The sequence below is a fragment of the Hemitrygon akajei genome, chromosome 21 (genome assembly GCF_048418815.1).
Source record: "Hemitrygon akajei chromosome 21, sHemAka1.3, whole genome shotgun sequence".
NCBI lineage: Eukaryota > Metazoa > Chordata > Chondrichthyes > Myliobatiformes > Dasyatidae > Hemitrygon > Hemitrygon akajei.
The window spans coordinates 5385416-5408019 of NC_133144.1; the positions used below are offsets into that span (position 1 = coordinate 5385416).

Sequence of the window (22604 nt, forward strand, 5' to 3'; positions counted from 1 at the left end):
TATCCTTGTGGGCAGGTTTGTTAGAGTTGTTGGGAGTGGTTTAAACTAATATGGCAGAGGAATGGGAACCAGTATGACAGAGCTGAGGATGAACCAGCAGGTTTACCAGTAGATGATGGGTGTAACATGAAATTAAGGAAGGACAAGCCAATGATTGGGTACAAATGCAGTCAGAGCAAAGAGTTATATTGTACCACATAGGTAAAATTCAAAAGGGTGAATACTGCAGGACTGAAGATGCAGTATTTAAATGCGTGTAGCATTGGGAATAAGGCAGACAAACTCATGGTTGGTCAATATGATGTGTGGACATCACTGAGTCATGGCTGAGTTGTGAACTTAATATCAAAGGATATACTTTGTATGCAAAGGACAGGCAGGAAGGCATAGGTGGTGGTTATGTGGCTCTGTTGGTAAGAGATGGAATTACATCTTTAGAAAGAGTAGGCTCAGAATGTTGAATCTTTGAGGGTGGTTAAGAACTTGCAAGTGTGAAAAAAACATTATGAAAATCACATAGGCTTCCAAATAGTAGTCAAGATGTGGAGTTGAGATTGCAAATAGAGCTGGAAAGGGCATGTACTAAGGGTAATATCACAATTGTAATGGGGGACTTCAATATGCAAGGGGATTGTTGGATTACAAGAGGGAATTTGTTGAATGCCTACAGGATGGCTTTTTAGAGCAGCTTGTGCATGAGCCTACTTGGGGAAAGGCTGTTTTAGATCGGGTGTTGTGTAATAATCCATGTTTTATTAGGGAGCTTAAGGTAAATGAACCAGAAGTCAGTGATCATAATATGATTGAATTCATACTGCAATTTAAAAGGGAGAAGCATAAGTCAGAATGGAATAAAGAGAATTACAGAGGCATGACAGAGGAGCTTTCCCAGGTGGATTGAAGGAGGATACTGGCAGGACTGATGGCACAGTAGAGGTGGCTGAAGTTTCTGGGAATAATTCACGAGGTGCAGGATAGATATGACCTACAGAAGAAGTGCTCAAATGGCAGGGGTAGACAACCATGGCTGGCAAGGGAAGTTAAGGACCGTATAAAAGCCAAGGAAAGAGTATTTAATGTAGCAAAAGTGACTGGGAAGTTGAATGATTGGGAAGTTTTTAAAATCCAACAAAATGCAACTAAAAAGGCTATAAGGGAAAAGATGAAATATGACGGAAAACTAGCTAATAATATAAAGCAGGATACCAAAAAATTTTTTCAGTTACAGTATATAAAGAGCAAAAGGGAGGTGAAAATTGATATTGGACCACTGGAAAATGATGCTAGTGAGGTAGTAAAGGGGTATAAAGAAATGGTGGATGAACTTAAGTACTTTGCATCAGTCTTCACCGTGGATTACACTAGTAGTATTCCAGAGGTCCGTGAATGTCAGGGAGCAGGAGTGAGTGCCATTACTGTTACAAAGGAAAAGTGCTAGGCAAACTGAAAGGTCTTAAGGTCACCTGGACTAGATGGACTACATTGCAGAGTCCTGAAAAAGGTTGCTGAAGAGATAGCAGATGCATTGGTTATGATCTTTCAAGAATTACTTGATTCTGGCATGGTTCTGGAGGACTGAAAAATTGGAAATGTCACTCCCCTCTTTAAGAAGGGAGGAATGTGAAAGAAAGGAAATTATGGGTCAGTTAGTCTAACTTCAGTGGTTGGGAAAATATTGGAGCCTATTATTAAGATGAGATTTCATGCTGTGGAAAGCGGCCAGTGAAGGAGTGGAGATTTGAGGCTTTGACTCGAGAGATTCTGGCAGTTTTGGCAGTTGGACTGTGCAATCAAGTCAATCAAGATTTGAATAGCTCAGCAGAGAGCCGTTGATAGACAATCAAGATTTGAATAGCTCAGACTAAGCAGAAAGCAGCTGATTGGGCAATCGAGGTCAGGTGACCAAGCAGTTTTTTTTTCTTCGGCAGTTTAACGGGGGCACGACTGCGCAAGCGCGTGTAAGTTAGACTGTGAGGCAGCGGGAGTATTTAAAGAGAACAGTAGACGGAGCGGGCGACGGAGTAGCGGGAGACAGAGTAGGAAGGCTTTGTCTCGAGAGGATTCAGCAAGCAAGGGCTGAGGACGAGCTTCACTCCAAGTTAGGTAAGGCTGGGTAAGTTCCTTTCAAAGGAGAAAGTTTCAAAAGTTGAGGCAAGTATTGGGTAGGTCATAGCAGCTGAGATCGGCCCCGTGGTTTGTTCATCCTGCAGCATGTGGGAAATCAGGGATACTTCCAGTGTCCCTGATGACTATGTGTGCAGGAAGTGTGTCCAATTGCAGCTTCTGGCAGACCGCATTGAGCGTCTGGAGCTGCGATTGGATTCATACTGGAGCATCCGCGATGCTGAGAAAGTCGTGAATAGCACATTCAGTGAGTTGGCCACACCGCAGGTAAAGGCTACACAGGCAGAAAGGGAAAGGGTGGCCACTAGACAGCGTAGCAGTAGGCAGGTAGTGCAGGAGTCCCCTGAGGTCATCTCCCTCCTAAACAGATAAACTGTTTTGGATACTGTTGGGGGAGATGTCTCATCAGGGGAAGGCAGCAGCAGCCGAGTTCATTGCACCATGGGTGGCTCTGCGGCACAGGAGGGAAGGAAAAGGAGTGGGAGAGCTATAGTGATAGGGGATTCAATTGTAAGAGGAATAGATGGGCGTTTCTGCGGCCACAAACGAGACTCCAGGATGGTATGTTGCCTCCCTGGTGCAAGGGTCAAGGATGTCTCTGAGCGGCTGCAGGACATTCTGGAATGGGAGGGTGAACAGCCAGTGGTCGTGGTGCACATAGGTACCAACGATATAGGTAAAACAACGGGATGAGGTCCTACAAGGTGAATTTGAGGAGTTAGGAGATAAACTAAAAAGTAGGACCACAAAGGTACTAATCTCTGGATTACTACCAGTGCCACGTGCTAGTCAGAGTAGAAATAGGAGGATATTTCAGATGAATATGTGGCTTGAAAAATGGTGCAAGGGGGAGGGATTCAAATTTCTGGGGCATTGGAACCAGTTCTGGGGGAGCTGGGACCAGTATAAACAGGACGGTCTGTACTTGGGCTGGGCTGGAACCAATGTTCTAGGGGGAGCGTTTGCTACTGCTGTTCAGGAGGATTTAAACTAATGTGGCAGAGGGATGGGAACAAGTGTAGAGAGACAGAGGGGTGTAAAATGAGGGTAGAAGCAAAAAGTAGTAAGATGAAAAGTAAAAGTGGCAGGCAGGCAAATCCACGGCAAAAATCAAAAAGGGCCACTTTTCAACATAATTGTATAAGGGCTAAGAGTGTTGTAAAAACAAGCCTGAAGGCTTTGTGTGTCAATGTGAGGAGCATTCGTAACAAGGTGGATGAATTGAATGTACAGATAGTTATTAATGAATATGATATAGTTGGGATCACAGAGACATGGCTCCAGGGTGACCAAGGATGGGAGCTCAACATCCAGGGATATTCAATATTCAGGAGGGATAGACAGGAAAGAAAAGGAGGTGGGGTAGCATTGCTGGTTAGAGAGGAGATTAACGCAATAGAGAGGAAGGACATTAGCCTGGAGGATGTGGAATCGATAAGGGTAGAGCTGCATAACACTAAGGGGCAGAAAACGCTGGTGGGAGTTGTTTACAGGCCATCTAACAGTAGTAGTGAGGTTGGGGATGGCATTAAACAGGAAATTAGAAATGCGTGCAATAAAGGAACAGTAGTTATAATGGGTGACTTCAATCTACATATAGATTGGGTGAACCAAATTGGTAAGGGTGCTGAGGAAGAGGATTTCTTGGAATGTATGCGGGATGGTTTTCTGAACCAACGTGTTGAGGAACCAACTAGAGAGCAGGCTATTCTAGATTGGGTATTGAGCAATGAGGAAGGGTTAGTTAGCAATCTTGTCGTGCGAAGCCCCTTGGGTAAGAATGACCATAATATGGTGGAATTCTTCATTAAGATGGAGAGTGACATAGTTAATTCAGAAACAAAGGTTCTGAACTTAAAGAAGGGTAACTTTGAAGGTATGAGACATGAATTAGCTAAGATAGACTGGAAAATAATACTTAAAGGGTTGACAGTGGATATGCAATGGCAAGCATTTAAAGATCGCATGGATGAACTACAATTGTTCATCCCAGTTTGGCAAAAGTTCCCAGTTCTGAGTTGGATGATCAGCCATGATCATACTGAATGGTGGTGCAGGCTCGAAGGGCCGAATAGCCTACTCTTGCACCTATTTTCTACGTTTCAGATGGGTACTAATAATAAAATAAGTCAAAGTCAGCATGGTTTCTATGAAGAGAAATTTTGCCTGACAGATCTGATAAAGTTCTTCGAGGAAGTAAGAAGCAGGGTGGACAAAGGAAAGGCAGTGGATGTAATTCACAGATTTTAGAAGGCATTTGATAAGGTGTCACACATGAGGCTGCTTAACAAGATAAAAGGTAAGATATTGGCATGGATAGAGGAATGGCTGACAGGCAAAGGTTTCAAAGGTACAATTTAATGTCAGGGAAATGGATACAATATACATCCTGAAATACTTTTTCTTTGCAACCATCCACAAAAACAGAGTGCCCTAAAGAATGAATGACAGTTAAATGTTCCAACCCCAAAGACCCCCCCCCCCCCCACCCCCAGCTCCCCTGCCTCCCGCACATAAGTAGAAGCAAGCAACCATCCCCCTCCCCCCACCGGCAAAAATAAAGCGTACCCGCTATCAGCACTCAAGCGTGAGCAAAGCAATAGCAAAGACACAGACTTGCATTTACCCCGAAGATTACATTGTTCACCCAATAATTCGACATGCTGCAGGCTCTCTCTCCCCTAATAAGGGAGAAAGAGGTGACTCCATTTTCCAATGAGCGGGAGAGATAACAAACAACTTGCTGGCTTACTTGCAGGAGGCAGCGAGTGGGAACTAACAAGAGGAAATACTGCAGATGCTGGACATCCAAACAACACACACAAAATGCTGGAGGAACTCAGCAGCCCAGGTAGCAACTAAGGAAATAAGTACAGTTGATGTTTTGGGCTGAGACCCTTTGGCTGGACTGCAGGAGTAGATTTAAAAGCTTGGGGGGGGGGGGGTGCGATAGTTGAAACCTGAAGGGGAAGGGATGAAGTAAAGAGCTGGGAAGTTGATTGGTGAAAGAGATTCAGGGCAAGTGGGGAGTGATAAAAGAGGACAGAAGTCCATGCAAGAAAGAAAAGGGAGAGAAGCACCAGTGGGGGGCAATGGGAGGGACAGGGAGATAAGATGAGAGAGGGAAAGGAATGGTGAAGTGGGGGAAGAGCGACATTACCAGAAGTTCGAGAAATTGATGTTCATGCCATCAGGTTGGAGGCTACAGAGATGGAATATAAGGTGTTGTTCCTCCACCCTAACTGTTGCCTCATCACATCAGTGGAGGAGGCCATGGATAGACATATTGGAATGGGAAGTGGAATTAAAATGGATGGCCACTGGGAATCTCACTTTTTCTGGTGAATGGAGCATGGGTGCTCAGCGAAGTTGTCTCCCAATCTACATAAGGTGTCACCGATATATTGGAGGCCACAATGGAAGGACCGAACACTGTATATGACCACAACAGACTCACAGGTGAAGTGTTAGCTCACCTGGAAGGACTGTTTGGGACCCTGAATGGTAGTGAGCGAGGAGGTGTAGGGGCAGGTGTAACACTTGTTCCTCTTGCAAGGATAAGTGTCAGGAGGGAGATCAGTGGGGAAGGACAAATGGACAAGGGAGTCGGGTAGCAAAAAGTGGGGGGAGGGAAAGATGTGCTTGGTGGTGGGATCAGTTGGAGGTGGTGGAAGTTGCAGAGAATTATGCGCTGGACACAGAGGCTGGTGGGGTGGTAGGTGAGGGCAAGAAGACCCCTATCCCTGGTAGGATGCTGTGAGAGCAGATGTGTGTGAAATGGAAGAGATGTGGTTGAGAGCAGCGTTGATGCTGGAGGAAGGGAAGCTCCTTTCTTTGAAGAAGGAGGACATCTCCCTTGTTCTGGAATGAAAAGCTTTATCCTGAGAGCAGATGTGGTAGAGACCGCAGAATTGAGAGAAGGGATGGTGTTTTTACAAGTGAGAGGATGGGAGGAGCTATAGTCCAGGTAGCTGTTAAGGTTTGCTATAGATAAGCTGACTCCAGATATAGAGGCAGAGAGATTGAGAAAGGGGAGGGAGGTGTCAGAAATGAGCCAGGTAAAGTTGAGAGCAGTGTGGAAGCTGAAGGCAAAGTGGATGAAATCGATGAGTTCAGCATGGGTGCAGGAATCGGTACCAATGGAATTATCTATATAGTACAGGATGGTCACCAGTGTATGCTTGGAACATAGACTGTTCCATGTAGCCACTATACCTCCTCCCTCACTACCATTCAAACAGTCCTTCCAGGTGAGGCAACACTTCACCTTTGAGTCTGTTGTGGCCTCCTGTATATTGGTGAGACCTGACGTAGATTGGGAGACTGCTTCGCTGAGCACCTATGCTCCATCCGCCAGAAAAAACAGTATCTCCCAGTTGGCACCCAGTTTAGTTCCACTTCCCATTCCCATTCCAATATGTTTATCCTTGGCCTCCTCCACTGTCGTGATGAGGGCACACTTAAGACTGTATTCCGTCTGGGTAGCCTTCAATCTGATGGCATGAACATCGATTCCTGGAACTTCTGGTAATGCCCCCCGCTGTCCCATCTCCTTCACCATTCCCCATCCCCTCTCTCATCTTTGTCTGCCCATCACCTACTTTTCTTTCTTCCATAGGACACTCAAAGCAGCTGTGCAAGTTGATTCTGTGGTTAAGAAGGTGTATTGTGTATTGGCCTTTATCAATTGTGGAACTGAATTTAGGAGCCGAGAGGTAATGTTGCAGCTATATAGGACCCTGGTCAGACCCCACTTGGAGTACTGTGCTCATTTCTGGTCACCTCACTTCAGGAAGGATGTGGAAGCCATAGAAAGGGTGCAGAGGAGATTTACAAGGCTGTTGCCTGGATTGGGGAGCATGCCTTATGAGAATAGGCTGAGTGAACTCTGCCTTTTCTCCTTGGAGTGACAGAGGATGACAGGTGACCTGATAGAGATGATGAGAGGCATTGATCATCTGGATAATCAGAGGCTTTTTCCCAGGGCTGAAATGGTTGCCATAAGAGGACACAGGTTTAAGGTGCTGGGGAGTAGGTACAGAGAAGATGTCAGGGTTAAGTTTTTTACTCAGTGGTGAGTGCGTGGAATGGGCTGCCAGCAATGGTGGTGGAGGTGGATATGATAGGGTCTTTTAAGAGACTTTTGGATAGGTACATGGAGCTTAGTAAAAGAGAGGGCTCTAGGTAAGCCTAGCAATTTCTAAGGTAGGGACATGTTCGGCACAACTTTGTGGGCCAAAGGGTCTGTATTATGCTGTAGGTTTTCTGTTTCTTTCCTCTTCTATTAGACTTCCCCTTTTCCTGCCCAGTATCTCTTTTAACAATCAACTTACCAGCTCTTTACCATCCCTCCCCCTTCAGGTTTCACCTATCACCTTGTGTTTCTCGCTCCCCAACCCCCCACCTTTTAAATCAACTCCTCAGCTTTTTTCCTCCAGTCCTGCCAAAGGGTCTCGGCCCAGAACCTAGACTGTACTTTTTCCATAGCTGCTGCCTGGCTTGCTGAGTTCCTCCAGCATTTTGAGAATAAAGCGGGCATTTTTTGGGTTGCTGCTTGTGTCTGGTGGTGTTTCTCAAGGGTCAGTATCGGGACTGCTATTTTTCACATTGTCAGTGATTTGGATAATGGAATTGATGGTTTGTGGCAAAGTTTGCAGATGATATGAAGATAGGTGGAGGGCTAGGTAATGCTGAGGAAGCAATGCGATTGCAGGAGTCAGACAAGTTGTAAGAATGGACAAAAAGTGGTAGATGGAATATAGTGTTGGGAAATGTATGCTGATGAATTTTGGTAAAAGGAACAGAAGTGCAGAAGTGGGAGAAAATTCAAACATCAGAGGTGCAGAGGGACTTAGGAGTCCTCGTGCAAGACTCCCATGTTAATTTACAGGTTGAGTCTATGGTAAAGGTGGCAGATGCGATGTTGGCATTTATTTGAAAAGGAATAGAATTTAAAGTTAAGGAGATAATGGTAAGGCTTTAAGATACTAGTCAGGCCGTACTTGGAGTACTGGCAACAGTTTAGGGCCCCATATCTCAAAGGATGATTCTGGGAATGAATGGGTTAACATCTGAGGAGCATTTGGCAGATTTGGGCCTGTACTCACAGGAATTTAGAAGAACGTCAGGGTATCTCATTGAAACCCACCGAATGCTGAAAGGACTAGATAGGGTGGATGTCGAAAGGATGTTTCCTATGGTGGGTGTACCCAGAACTAGAGGACACAGCCTCAAAATTGAGGGATGACCCTTTAGAAGAAGTAAGGAGCTTTTTTTTTGGCTAAAGAGTAGTCAACTTGTGGAATGCTCTGCCACTGACAACTGTGGAGGTGTAAACTGTGGGGAAAAAAAGGTGGAGCTGTAAAAGTGAAAATTAAGTTTTCTGATTGGTCAGGGCATGAAAGGTTATGGTGAGAAGGCAGGTGTATGGTGTTGAGTGGGATCTGGGATCAGACATGATGGAATGGTTTAGCAGACCACGGTGTAGCATGCCTAATTCTGCTCCCAGTCTTATGGTCTTATTGTGTGTCAACAGTCAAAGTCAACTAAATTTTTCTTCTGTCAATTAGCTTCCAAATGTTCAAGATGCAGCTCTTTAGAAGCAATGAAAATGACCCATAATGTTTAAACAAGCATGTAATATGGAGGTTAAATACCAATGTCATTCTTCCTCAGCTTAGAGATATGAGGGATGATGAACATGTCAAACATGTAAGCTTTTCTTCAGTCTACAGAAAGTCATGCAGGAAATTCAAGGGAAACCTCTTCATTCACAGAGTGATGACTGTTTGGAACCCATCACCACAGGAGTGAGTGGTGAACAGCAGGGATGGAACAGAAATACTGGTAGGGGAAGTCCGGTGACATCATCGTCAACAATGGCAGCTTAAGTCACTAGCTCCTCCGGAAAAACGCGTATTAAGCCCCATTAACCCGTCAAATATATTTTTCGAAAAATATTTGAACTGAAAAGAGGGGCAAGAATGGGGAGAAGAAATGGAAATTAAAAAAAGCGACACTGCGGAGCCTGCGTCCGAGAGGAGTACAGCCAGTGGCTCTCTGACCCGACCGCGTGCTAGCAAGGTGGCTGCTGGGTCTCGTTCAGATGAAGTGGCGAATGTCTTCGAAATCCTGAAAGAAATAATGGAGGTCCAGAAAGGTATAAAGCAGCAGCTCCATGATATTAAGGCAAAGCTCGCCAGCGTTAATCAAAAAATAGCGGTGGCAGAGACTCGCATTGAGAAGGTGGAAGATCGCGTTCAAAACGTGGAACGGACACTGAGCAAGACAATAAAAAATAATACATCACCAAGAAGGTAAACTGCTTGACCTGGAGGGAAGATCACGGCGGAAAAATATCACAATCTACAACGTTCCCGAAGGAGCGGAGGGCCCGTCTATGACGGAGTTTGTTGTAAAGTTACTGCGGGACTTGTTGGATCTTCCCCCGGCTATGAAGCTGGAAGTCAAAAGAGCGCACAAAACCTACCTAGGATAGTATAATAAAATATCTTCGGTACAGCACCAAGGCAGAGATTCTACGAAAGGCCTGGGGTAAGAAGAGTGTTTTTACAGGATAAATTAATATATTTCGACCAAGATTACCCCCCCCCCATGGTCCTCCAGAAACGCAAAGAATACTCCAAAGTAAAGCGAGTATTAAAGCAAAATAAGATTAGATTTCAAACTCCGTACCCTGTTAAACTTCGAGTGTTTTATGACAACGGGACGCAGTTGTACCAGACAGTGGAAGAGGCGACGACAGACATGAAGGCCAGAGGGTTGTCCGTCAGCATGACCAAAACAAAAGAAAATCTGGCTGAGGAATTGTCCTGCTCAGCTTGGGAAATAGTGCGAGAAACGAGAAGGCAGGAGACGGGAGGAGGCCGAGAGAAACATATCAGGAAGAGACAGGGAGTCTCCCAAAGACAGTCCTCACCCCTTTCAGAAGAGCCATCAGGTTTGGCTAACTTTAAAAATGTTGAGAAGCTAAACAGAAGCAAAAGTACATGGTAATATACCTATCTCAAGAAATACTTATTATAATGTGGATTTTATATTTCTTAGTTGTTATTCTTTATTCACTCACTTACTTTTTCCCCACCAAAATGAGAATATATGTATGTGTGTAATGTGTGTGTGTGTGTATGTATGTGTATATATAGTACACAGGGAAATCTTTTTTGTGTAATGGATTTGTTCACTGACTTTTATGAATACTGCAATGGGGGCCCTCAACTCACAAATAGGAGGGGTTATCCCCCACAGCTAGACATTTCCTCTAGCTCAACACGGGGTCATTTACTAAAGACCTCAGCCTTGGAATCACACGTTCGTTGCTATTTTTGTTATTATTTGAGTTTCTTGGTTCTTATTTGTTCAGGGAGCAGATCAATTAAGTTTTATTCTAATTTCAATGATACATTGACAGATAAATACAGATGGCTAAGGACAAGGTAAAATTCATTTCTTTTTATGTAAATGGGCTATTAAATCCAATCAAACGTAAGAGAATTTTATCCAAAATGAAAAAAGAACAAGCCCATGTAGTATATTTACAGGAAACTCATTTAAGTGATAATGAGCATAAAAAACTAAAGAGAATGGGCTTCACTAATTTGTTTTTCTCCTCATATAAATCAGGACATAGGAGAGGAGTTGCTATTTTTATCTCAAGTAAGCTAAATTTTGAAAAAATATTCGAAATGGGAGATAAAGGCAGATATATTCTGGTAAGGGGGAATATAGACGGCAATTCAGTTACTCTATTGAATATATACGCACCTCTGGGAAGTGATATTGGTTTCTTTCAGAAAATTACTGATATTATGGTAACGGAAACAGAAGGTCTCCTGATATGTGGGGGGAGACTTAAATTTACAATTACAACCAAACTTAGACTCTTCCAATAGAAAAACCTATGAATCAAAATCTTTACATAAGAAAGTTAATACACTTTTTGAGGATGTTGGTTTAATTGATATATGGAGGGACCTTTTCCCTGACAGAAGGGATTACACTCATTATTCTGCTCCACATTCTGTATATACAAGAATAGACTATTTCATAACATTTGGAAAAGACAAAATAAACACCAGTGGAATTGGGACAATAGATGTAAGTGACCATGCACCTATATATTTATCTGTTGATTTTTAAAAAATAAATTATTTTATTGAATTTTCAAATAGGTTACAGTAAGAAAAAAAATTAACAACCCTTCCCCCTTCCCCCTAACATGTCCCTATAGAAAAAAAAGAGAAGAAAAAAGAAAGAAAGAAAGAATGCCTGGATATCGGAAGATCCCCACATGCTCCATGGAGTTCATAATAGCTTTAATATGTATATTTATTTATTTCCCCAGATAACCAATAATTTTTTCTTCGGAGCACCTATATATTTAATCCTATCTTTTGTAAATAAAGGCACCAAATTTTCAGAAATATTTCATATTTATCTCTTAAATGATAAGTAATTTTTTCAAGTGGAATGTAGCTAAAAATGTCATTCTTCCAATGATCTATACTCAAGTATGAATCCGATTTCCAAGTAACTGCAATTGCCTTTTTGACTACTGCCAATGCAATTTTTATGAATTCTTTCTGATATTTATTCAATTTGGATTTCGATTTTATCCCTTCAATATTGCCTAGTAAAAATAATGTTGGATTATGTGGAAGTTGTATTCTAATAATTTGTTCCAGTAAAACTCTTAAATTTGTCCAAAAAGGTTGAATTTTAAAACAAGACCAAGTAGAGTGTAAAAAAAAAAGTACCAATTTCTTGATTACATCGAGAACATTGATCAGATAAATTTGAGTTTAATCTATTTATTTTTTGTGGTGTAATATATAATTGATGTAAAAAGTTATATTGTACTAATCTTAGTCGAACATTTATTGTATTTGTCATACTGTCAAGACATAATCTTGACCAACTTGTTTCATCAATTTTAATATTCAAATCAGTTTCCCAGTTTTGTCTTGACTTAAGAATTCCTTGTTTAATTGCCTGTTTTTGAATCAAATTATACATACCAGAAATAATTTTTAAAATTTTTCCTTTATGAATTAAAGTTTCTATTTCATTAGGTTTCGGCAATAACATTGTTTGACCCAGTTTATCTCTTCAATAAGCCCTTAATTGGAAATAACAGAAAAGAGTGTTATTTGATATTTTGTATTTATTCTTTAATTGGTCAAATGACATTAATATACCTCCTTCAAAACAGTCTCCTATATATCTAATCCCTTTGCGAAACCAGTTATATAGAAGTTGACTATCCATTGTAAAAGGAATGTTTATTTTGAATTAAAGGTCTCTTTGCTAACAAAGATTTCTTTATCTCATCATCAACATTTATCTTATTCCATAAATCAATCAAATGTTTTAGTATAGGAGATTCTTTCTTTTCCCGTATCCATTTAGATTCCCATTTATATATAAAATCTTCTGGTATATTTTCTCCTATTTTACCTAATTCTATTCTGATCCATGCAGTTTTATCTTCATAAAAAAATGCAATAAATCTAAGTTGATTTGCTTTGTAATAATTCTTAAAATTTGGTAATTGTAACCCTCCTAGGTCAAATTTCCATGTCAATTTTTCCAACGATATTCTTGACATCTTACCTTTCCAAAGGAACTTCCTCACACATTTATTTAACTCTTGAAAAAAACTTCTGCGGTAATTGTATTGGTAGTGTTTGGAATAAATATTGTAATCTAGGGAATATATTCATTTTTACAGCATTGACTCTACCTACTAATGTTATTGGTAACATCATCCATTTGTCAAGATCTTCTTGAATTTTTTTCAATAATGGCAAATAATTTAGTTTATATAAATTCTTTATATCATTATCAACTCTTATACCATTTATCAGCCATCTAAATTGAGTTATTAATCGACATTTAAGACTATAATCTCCTTTAGTAAGGGGTACAATTTCACTTTTATCCCAATTTATTTTGTACCCTGATATTTTCCCATATTCTTCCAATCTAGAAGATAATTTACAATTATGGATTTATGGAATGCAATGGGTTAGTTAGATAAATCAGAACATCATCAGCAAATAAGTTAATCTTATATTCCTCCTGATTAACTCTGAAACCCATAATATCTGAGTCAGTTCTAATTAATTCAGCTAATGGTTCTATCGCCAACACAAATAAAGCAGGTGATAATGGACAACCTTGTCTAGTTGACCTTGTTAACTGAAATTTGGCCATTTGTCACCACTTTAGCTTTGGGGTTAGTATTTAAGGTTTTAATCCATTTTATAAAAGATACTCCTAATCCATATTTTTCCAATACCTTAAAGAAAAAATCCCATTCCAATCTATCAAATGCTTTTTCTGCATCCAAAGCAACTGCCACACTCATTTCTTCCCTCTTTTGTGCCAAATAAATTATGCTAAGTAACCGAGTTACATTATCTGCCAATTGTCTATTTTTAATAAATCCTGTTAGGTCCATGTGTATTAATTTTGGTAAATATTTAGATAATTTATTAGATAAAATCTTTGCTATTATTTTATAGTCCGTGTTCAACAAAGAAATAGGTCTATATGATGTTGGCTTTAAACGATCTGTCTTTTTTTGGCAATATTATTAAAATAGCCGTCAAAAAAGATTCTGGAAGTTTATGTGTTCTTTCCGCTTGGTGTATTAGCTCCATAAAAGGAGGAATTAATAAATCTTTAAACTTTTTGTAAAATTCAGGCAGAAAACCATCTTCTCCTGGAGATTTATTACTCTGAAGTGATCCTAGAGCTTCTTCGACCTCTTTTAATGTAAAAGGCACATCTAATCCCTTCTGTTCTCCCGAATTCAATTTTGGGAGAGTTATTTGTGATAAAAACCTTTCTATCTCAACAATATCATTTTGTGATTCTGATTGATACAGTTCAGAATAATTTTTTTTTAAAGTTTCATTGATTTCTAAAGGTTTATAAGTAATTTTATTTACACTTGTTCTAATTGCATTTATTGTTTTGGAAGCCTGGTCTGTTTTTAACTGCCAAGCAAGAATCTTGTGTGATCTTTCACCTAGTTCATAATATCTCTGTTTAGTTTTCATAATTGCTTTTTCTGTTCGGTATGTCTGAAGTATATTATATTGTAGCTTCTTATTAACAAGTTGTCTTTGTTTTTCTTCTGTCATATATCTTTGAGATTCTTTTTCTAATTTTGTAATCTTTTTCCAATTGATCTATTTCTACCATATATTCCTTAATTTTAAAAGTATAACTTATTATCTGGCCTCTCAAATATGCCTTCATCGCTTCCCATAATATAAATTTATCATCAACTGAATGTGAGTTTGTATCTAAAAAAAACCAATGTTTTTTCATAAAATCACAAAAATCTTGACGTTTTAATAATATTGAATTAAGTCTCCATTTGTAAATCGATCCATCATTGTCATTATCAAGGGGGAATGATCTGACAATATTCTTGCTTTATATATAACCATATAACCATATAACAATCACAGCACGGAAACAGGCCATTCCGGCCCTCCTAGTCCGTGCCGAACTCTTAATCTCACCTAGTCCCACCTACCCGCACTCAGCCCATAACCCTCCACTCCTTTCCTATCCATATACCTATCCAATTTTACCTTAAATGACACAACTGATCTGGCCTCTACTACTTCTACAGGAAGCTCATTCCACACAGCTATCACTCTCTGAGTAAAGAAATACCCCCTCGTGTTTCCCTTAAACTTTTGCCCCCTAACTCTCAAATCATGTCCTCTCGTTTGAATCTCCCCTACTCTCAATGGAAACAGCCTATTCACGTCAACTCTATCTATCCCTCTCAACATTTTAAATACCTCGATCAAATCCCCCCTCAACCTTCTACGCTCCAATGAATAGAGACCTAACTTGTTCAACCTTTCTCTGTAACTTAAGTGCTGAAACCCTGGTAACATCCTAGTAAATCGTCTCTGCACTCTCTCTAATTTATTGATATCTTTCCTATAATTCGGTGACCAGAACTGTACACAATATTCCAAATTTGGCCTTACCAATGCCTTGTACAATTTTAACATTACATCCCAACTTCTGTACTCAATGCTCTGATTTATAAAGGCCAGCGTTCCAAAAGCCTTCTTCACCACCCTATCTACATGAGACTCCACCTTCAGGGAACTATGCACTGTTATTCCTAGATCTCTCTGTTCCACTGCATTCCTCAATGCCCTACCATTTACCCTGTATGTTCTATTTGGATTATTCCTGCCAAAATGTAGAACCTCACACTTCTCAGCATTAAACTCCATCTGCCAACGTTCAGCCCATTCTTCTAACCGGCATAAATCTCCCTGCAAGCTTTGAAAACCCACCTCATTATCCACAACACCTCCTACCTTAGTATCATCAGCATACTTACTAATCCAATTTACCACCCCATCATCCAGATCATTTATGTATATTACAAACAACATTGGGCCCAAAACAGATCCCTGAGGCACCCCGCTAGTCACCGGCCTCCATCCCGATAAACAATTATCCACCACTACTCTCTGGCATCTCCCATCTAGCCACTGTTGAATCCATTTTATTACTCCAGCACTAATACCTAACGACTGAACCTTCTTAACTAACCTTCCATGTGGAACTTTGTCAAAGGCCTTGCTGAAGTCCATATAGACTACATCCACTGCCTTACCCTCGTCAACATTCCTCGTAACTACTTCAAAAAATTCAATAAGGTTTGTCAAACATGACCTTCCACGCACAAATCCATGCTGGCTACTCCTAATCAGATCCTGTCTATCCAGATAATTATAAATACTATCTCTAAGAATACTTTCCATTAATTTACCCACCACTGATGTCAAACTGACAGGTCTATAATTGCCAGGCTTACTTCTAGAACCCTTTTTAAACAATGGAACCACATGAGCAATACGCCAATCCTCCGGCACAATCCCTGTTTCTAATGACATCTGAAAGATCTCCGTCAGAGCTCCTGCTATCTCTACACAAACTTCCCTCAAGGTCCTGGGGAATATCCGGTCAGGACCCGGAGATTTATCCACTTTTAAATTTCTTAAAAGCGCCAGTACTTCCACCTCTTTAATTGTCATAGGTTCCATAACTTCCTTACTTGTTTCCCACACCTTACACCATTCGATATCCTTCTCCTTAGTGAATACCGAAGAGAAGAAATCGTTCAAAATCTCTCCCATCTCCCTCGGCTCCACACATAGCTGACCACCCTGATTCTCTAAGGGACCAATTTTATCCCTCACTATCCTCTTGCTTTTAATATAACTGTAGAAGCCTTTCGGATTTACTTCCACCTTATTTGCCAAACCAAACTCGTAACTTCTTTTAGCTTTTCTAATCTCTTTCTTAAGTTTCCTTTTACATTCTTTATATTCCTCGAGCAATTCCTTTACTCCATGCTGCCTATATCTATTGTAGACATCCCTCTTTTTTCGAACCAAGTTTCTAATATCCCTTGAAAACCATGGCGCTTTCAAACCTTTAATCTTTCCTTTCAACCGAACAGGAACATAAAGATTCTGTACCCTCATAATTTCACCCTTAAATGACCTCCATTTCTCTATTACATCCTTCCCATAAAACAACTTGACCCATTCCACTCTCTCTAAATCCCTGCGCATCTCCTCAAAGTTAGCCTTTCTCCAATCAAAAATCTCAATATTCCATATTTTTCACTGTCTTGTATATTCGCTGATAGTAGGAAAAAATCTATCCTTGAATAAGTTATGTCTATTTGAATAAAATGAATAATCTCTTTCTTTTGGGTTAATTCTTCTCCATACATCAATCAAATTTAAATCTTTCATCAATGATAAAGTTAATTTTGCTACTTTTGGTTTTGCAACAACCTATCTAAAACTGGGTCTAGACAAAAGTTAAAGTCTCCACCTATTAATATTTTATCGTGTGCATCAGCCAAATTCAAAAAAGCCTCGTATAAAATTTACATCGTTTTCATTTGGTGCATAAATATTCATTAGTCCAGTTCTGAAAAGATTTGACAATGTATAATTACATATCTTCCCGCAGAATCAATTAATACATTTTGTATTTTAATTGGTAAAGTTTTGTTAACCAAAATTGCAACTCCCCTCGCTTTTGAATTAAATGGAGCTGCAATAACATTTCTGACCCTATCTCTTTTTAAATTTCTGATGTTCTATCTCTGTTAAATGCGTTTCTTGTATAAAAGCTATATCTATTTTCATTTTCTTAATGTATGTTAGAATTCTTTTTCTTTTCACCGGTCCATTAAGCCCATTAACATCAAAAACTTTAAAAATTCATTAAATTAGTCATTATTTTTAACGGGGTTACTCCAATCTATAATAATACATAATATTTCAACTCTCGTAGTACTTTGGGAATTATTTAAAAATTCTCCATGTTGCTATGTGTCTCCCCTCCGATCATCCAGGCAAAGAAAAAAAGATAAAAGAAAAATAGATTATTGTCATGACCTCAGCCCCCTCCTTTGTGAGAATCGCAAGAGAGAGAGAGAGCCTTACGGTTTGGAATGTGGGCTGGTCGCTCAACAAGACAAAAGCCTCGGACATAGCCATTGTCTTGGGAGACACCTTTGTGGGATAAGGAACTGGCCTACGTGCAAAATCTCGGGGCAATGTGAGATGGGTGATGGGGGAAGGATTGCCTCGCCCCCCCACCCTGATGGACATCTACAACCCTGCCAGTCCAGATAAAAGGTGGGCTGCCGAGGCGGGGCGCCAGACGCACCAGAAGACACCCTAGAAATCCTGCGACAGCGTTTTGAGAGCGACAGCCGGTGGTGGGGTTCGTGTGCGTCTTTTCCTTGCCTGGGATTGGCGACCCCACAACGGAAGAACGGCTTAGCTACAGGGGAGGCCACAGAGGAGCGTTCATTCCCCCAACGAGGCTCTGACAAACCGAACTCTTCCAGGTTGGAAAACCGGTCGGGTAACTCTTTCATCCCCCTCTCTCTCTCTGTCTAACAAAAGTGCTCCAACGCGACACCACAACGACGGCAGCGGGTGGAACTGCAGTGACCGCAAAAAGACTTTTAAATATCCAGTAAACAATATATACCTACATTACCCCTAGACAACGATAGAGCTTATTTCTGATTGACTATTACTATACCTGTGCTTTAGATTGAGTTGTGACGACGTATATGATCTGAATGCTTTGTATTAACCATACGTTTGTGCCCCTTTATAAATAAAAACGTTTGAAAATAGTAGCATCAGGCTTCGGTGGACCCATCTATCTTTGCTGGAAAATTACCCGGTTACTGGGGAACGTAACATTATAAAGAAAACAACAACAAAAAACCCCCTGCTAATGTTGTGAATGAAAAAAAAACACATTACCCCCCTCCATTGTGCGGGTCATGGCAAATGCCATGATTACACACGTGAATCCCGTAGCAATCGATTTGAAGTTCCCCCAGCTCCCCCGTAGCATGAGAAAAGTATATGTAAGAGAAGAAAAAATATCACTACTCAATTAATATTTCTCAAATTTTTACCTTTCTCCCCTGTATCATATAATTAAAAGTATATTTAAATCTTCTTCTCTCCTTAATGTCCATCAACTCACTTCACTGTCCCCGTCTTCATCTTTAACGTTTCACTTTTATATCTTTACTCTGTCTAGCGAATATTTGGGAGTTCTTGTGCAAACTCCTCTGCATCCTGATGATCAGTAAAAAAATCTTCTTTTTCTGTCATCCAAAAAACTGATCTGTGTTGCTGGGTGGCGCAATATAAATTTATATCCCTTTTCCCATAAACTTTTTTGCTGGATTAAATTCCTTCTTTCTCTTCAAAAGGTCATAACTTTTATCAGGATAGAAAAGAACTGCTTTCCTTTCTATCATCAATGGCTCATTTCTCTTTCTGGCACATTGGGCAGCCTCCTTCAGGATCTTTATATCTTAAGCATTTTATCAAGATTGGTCATGGGTTTTGAGCAGGTTGAGGTTTTAGTCTTAAGGCTCTGTGGGCCCTTTCGATTTCAATCAACTGGGTTCCCTCTTCTATTTCCAAATTTTCCGGGATCCATTTTTGAAATTTTTTTATTGGATCCTCTCCCTCTATCCCTTCTTTAAGACCAACAATTTTAGTATTATTTTGTCTACTAAAATTTTCAAGCATGTCTATTTTTTCCAACAGTTGTTTTCTTTCTGATGTCCAGGCAAGACATTTTCCATTTTATTCACTCTATCAATAGTATCTCCCGTTATTTCTTCCAACTTTTTAACTTGCTTGTCCATTTTCTCCTATTTTTTCACCATTTTATCAGTCTTCATATTTTAATATCTTTTTATTTTTAATTCTTTTAATTCATGCATTATTTGCACCAAAGCTTTTATGTCTCCAGATGATCTTCCACCTCCAACCTCTTCCTGTTGTTCTTCTTTTGCCTCATCTTCATCTGTATGTTCCAGAGAATCCGAATCCACCTTGGATTCATTTTCACTTCCACTTCCAATCCTAGCTGGGATTTGTAGTTCAAATTGCTTGTGTTTGCGCATGCCCCTTCCTTCGCGCACGCGCATTTCCTGTAGTTCCTTCTTGGAGACTGTTGCTGTTGCCTCCGATTCCTGTTCTGTATCGCCAGAGGTAAGATGCACTTGAGTCCGAGGCTCCTTCATGGTGGCCGGCCCACCTTGTACTGTCTTCAAAGTAGTAGTTTTCTTCTGCGTCTGTTTAGGAGGCACATCTAAGGAAAATCCTGAGCAGTTTAGACGTAGTTTTTAGAAAATATTTACTAACTTTTCTTCACTTAAACATTAATTTATTAGTTTTTTTACAGGACAGCTGGATTTCCACATCTCAATCCTACGTCATCACGTGACGTCCCCCCATTTATCTGTTGATTTTGACCTACAACCAAAGAATACTATTTGGAAACTAAATTCAAGTCTACTCAATGATCTGTATTTTAAGGAACAAATTAAAAAAGAAATTGGTCTCTACTTAAAATTTAATGATAACGGAGAGGTTTCACCTCCTATTTTATGGGATACTCTGAAGGCAGTCTTAAGAGGGAAAATTATAGCGATATCTTCATATAAGAAAAAATAAGGAATAAAACATTAGAGGAATTACAAAATAGGCTGAAGGAACTAGAGAAAAAACAAATTGAATTTGGCACAGGATACATTACAGGAAATTAAAAGAATTAGGAATGGAATAAATAATTTGGCTATGCAAGAAATCAGGAAAAAGTTAATTTTTCTGAAACAGAGACATTATGAAAGTGGATCGAAATCTATGAAAATACTGGCGTGGAAACTGGAAAAAAGATAGCAGAAAATACAATTCATAGAATTAGGGACCCAAGAACGAAAATGATACAAATTAAGCAAAGTGAAATTCAAGAAGCTTTTGAAGTGTTTTACAAAACGCTATATTCCAAAGTTCCGGGGGGAGCATAATCCAAATTGACACCTTCTTGAATTCTCTAGAGTTACCCACTTTAAGCGAAGAACAAAATAGAACGATGACTGCTGACATAACTGAAGTTCAATTAAAAGCTGCAATTAGTAGGCTTAAATTAAGCAAGTCACCAGGATCAGATGGATATACGACAGAGTGGTACAAAGAATTTAAAAATGAGTTAATTCCTGTTCTACTTCCCACACTGAACTGGGCTCTAAAAAGGGCACAAATGCCACCTAGTTGGAAGGAAGCGATAATCTCAGCTATACCGAAAGAAGGCAAGGATAAAATGGAATACGGGTCATTTAGACCAATATCTGTTCTTAATGTAGATTATAGGTTATTTACCTCCATCATGACCAAACGATTAGAGGAGTTTCTACCCATACTGATACGTAACGATCAGACGGGTTTTATACGACAACGCCAGACTCAAGACAATATACGAAGGACACTTCACATTATGGATCATATAGAAAAAAATAAAATCAAAGCAATAGTAATAAGTGTGGACGCTGAAAAAGCATTTGATTTGGTTAATTGGAATTTTCTTTACAGAGTTTTACATCGATTTGGTTTCCAAGACACAATTATTAAAATTATACATACACTATATGACAATCCTACTGCTAGGATTAAAATCAATGGATATTTATCAAATAGTCTTACCCTAGAAAGGGGCACAAGATAGGGTCATCACTACTCTTCGCGTTATATCTGGAACCAATAGCTCAAATCATCAGACAAAATGAAGATATCAGGGGAATTACTATTAAAGGGACAGAGCATAAATTGGCTTGTTAAGCGGATGACATTTTGATCTATCTAGGGCAACCAACATACTCTTTACCTAAATTGATGCAATCCTTTGAACAATATGGTCAATTATCAGGATACAAGATCAACATAGATAAAACCCAATTACTTTCATATTACTATAGCCCACCAAGAGAAATTGAAAGTAGATATCCCTGGGCATGGCACACAGAGTCTTTCAAATATTTGGGCATCATTATGCCAAAAGATTTGGCAAAATTATCAGAATGTAATTATCAGCCTTTATATAAAAAAATTAAGGAAGATGTGGCAAAATGGCGCCTGATTCCTTTTTTTCAGTCTCAGTTCAAGGATTGAGTCTATTAAAATGAATATACTGCCCAGACTGTTATATCTCTTTCAGACCCTACCAATAGAGATTAATCAAAATCAATTCAATGAATGGAACAAGATGCTATCAAGGTATATTTGGCAGGGTAAAAGGCCTAGATATTTTATTACACCCTCTCAGAAATCCCATTATGATAGTAACCTCCGTTTGCTGGAGAAATTGTGGAAATCAAAATGCAAATCATTATTATATTTTTTGGGACTGCCCTGTTATCAAAAACTATTGGACACAATGCCCTACAAGACATCTTTAAATGTGAAATACCCTTGGAGAGTAAGAGCATATATTTTGGATACATACCTCAAGAATGGTTGAAAAGAGATAAATATTTAATGAATATACTGTTGGTGGCTGGTAAAAAGACTCTTACTAGGAAATGGTTATCACAGGAGAGCCCAACTTTAAATACATGGATGGAAATTACAATGGACATTTCCAAAATGCAGAAGATAACAGCATCTGTTAATCATAAGCTGGAACAATTTGATTCATACTGGGAAAAATGGTTTAACTATATAATCCCTCATAGGCCTGATTTTATTCTCACAAATCAATGAATCTGTTGTAAAAAAAAAATCACTCTCTACTTGTACATAGTTCTTTCCTTTTGCTTGTTTTTTCTTTCCACTCTTTTCTATAAGTGCATACCTCAGATAAATACTTTGTGGAGATTTTGTGATATATATGATTATATGATATATATGTACAATGTCTGAAATACATCTTATGGAAATGTTTGTTTGATGAACTTCAATAAAAATATAAATTACAGAAAGAAGAAATACTGGTAGGGACCAGATGGGCTGAGTTGACTTCCTGCTGTTCAGTGGGTGTATTGTAAATTCACTAAGCACCTGAGA

General features: G+C 39.5%; 1 long non-coding RNA gene across 2 annotated transcripts; it reads left to right on the forward strand.

Annotated features, from left to right (window-relative positions):
- The first annotated feature begins 1976 nt into the window (after positions 1 to 1976).
- On the forward strand, positions 1977 to 18408 carry LOC140714055 (uncharacterized). 2 transcript variants are annotated; one of them, XR_012095820.1, is made up of 3 exons: positions 1977 to 2103; positions 8852 to 10136; positions 17570 to 18408. It is a non-coding gene; the product is annotated as an uncharacterized lncRNA (long non-coding RNA). The 2 variants fall into 2 exon arrangements; XR_012095821.1 differs by lacking the exon at positions 17570 to 18408 and adding an exon at positions 11375 to 14592.
- The last annotated feature ends 4196 nt before the right edge of the window (positions 18409 to 22604 follow it).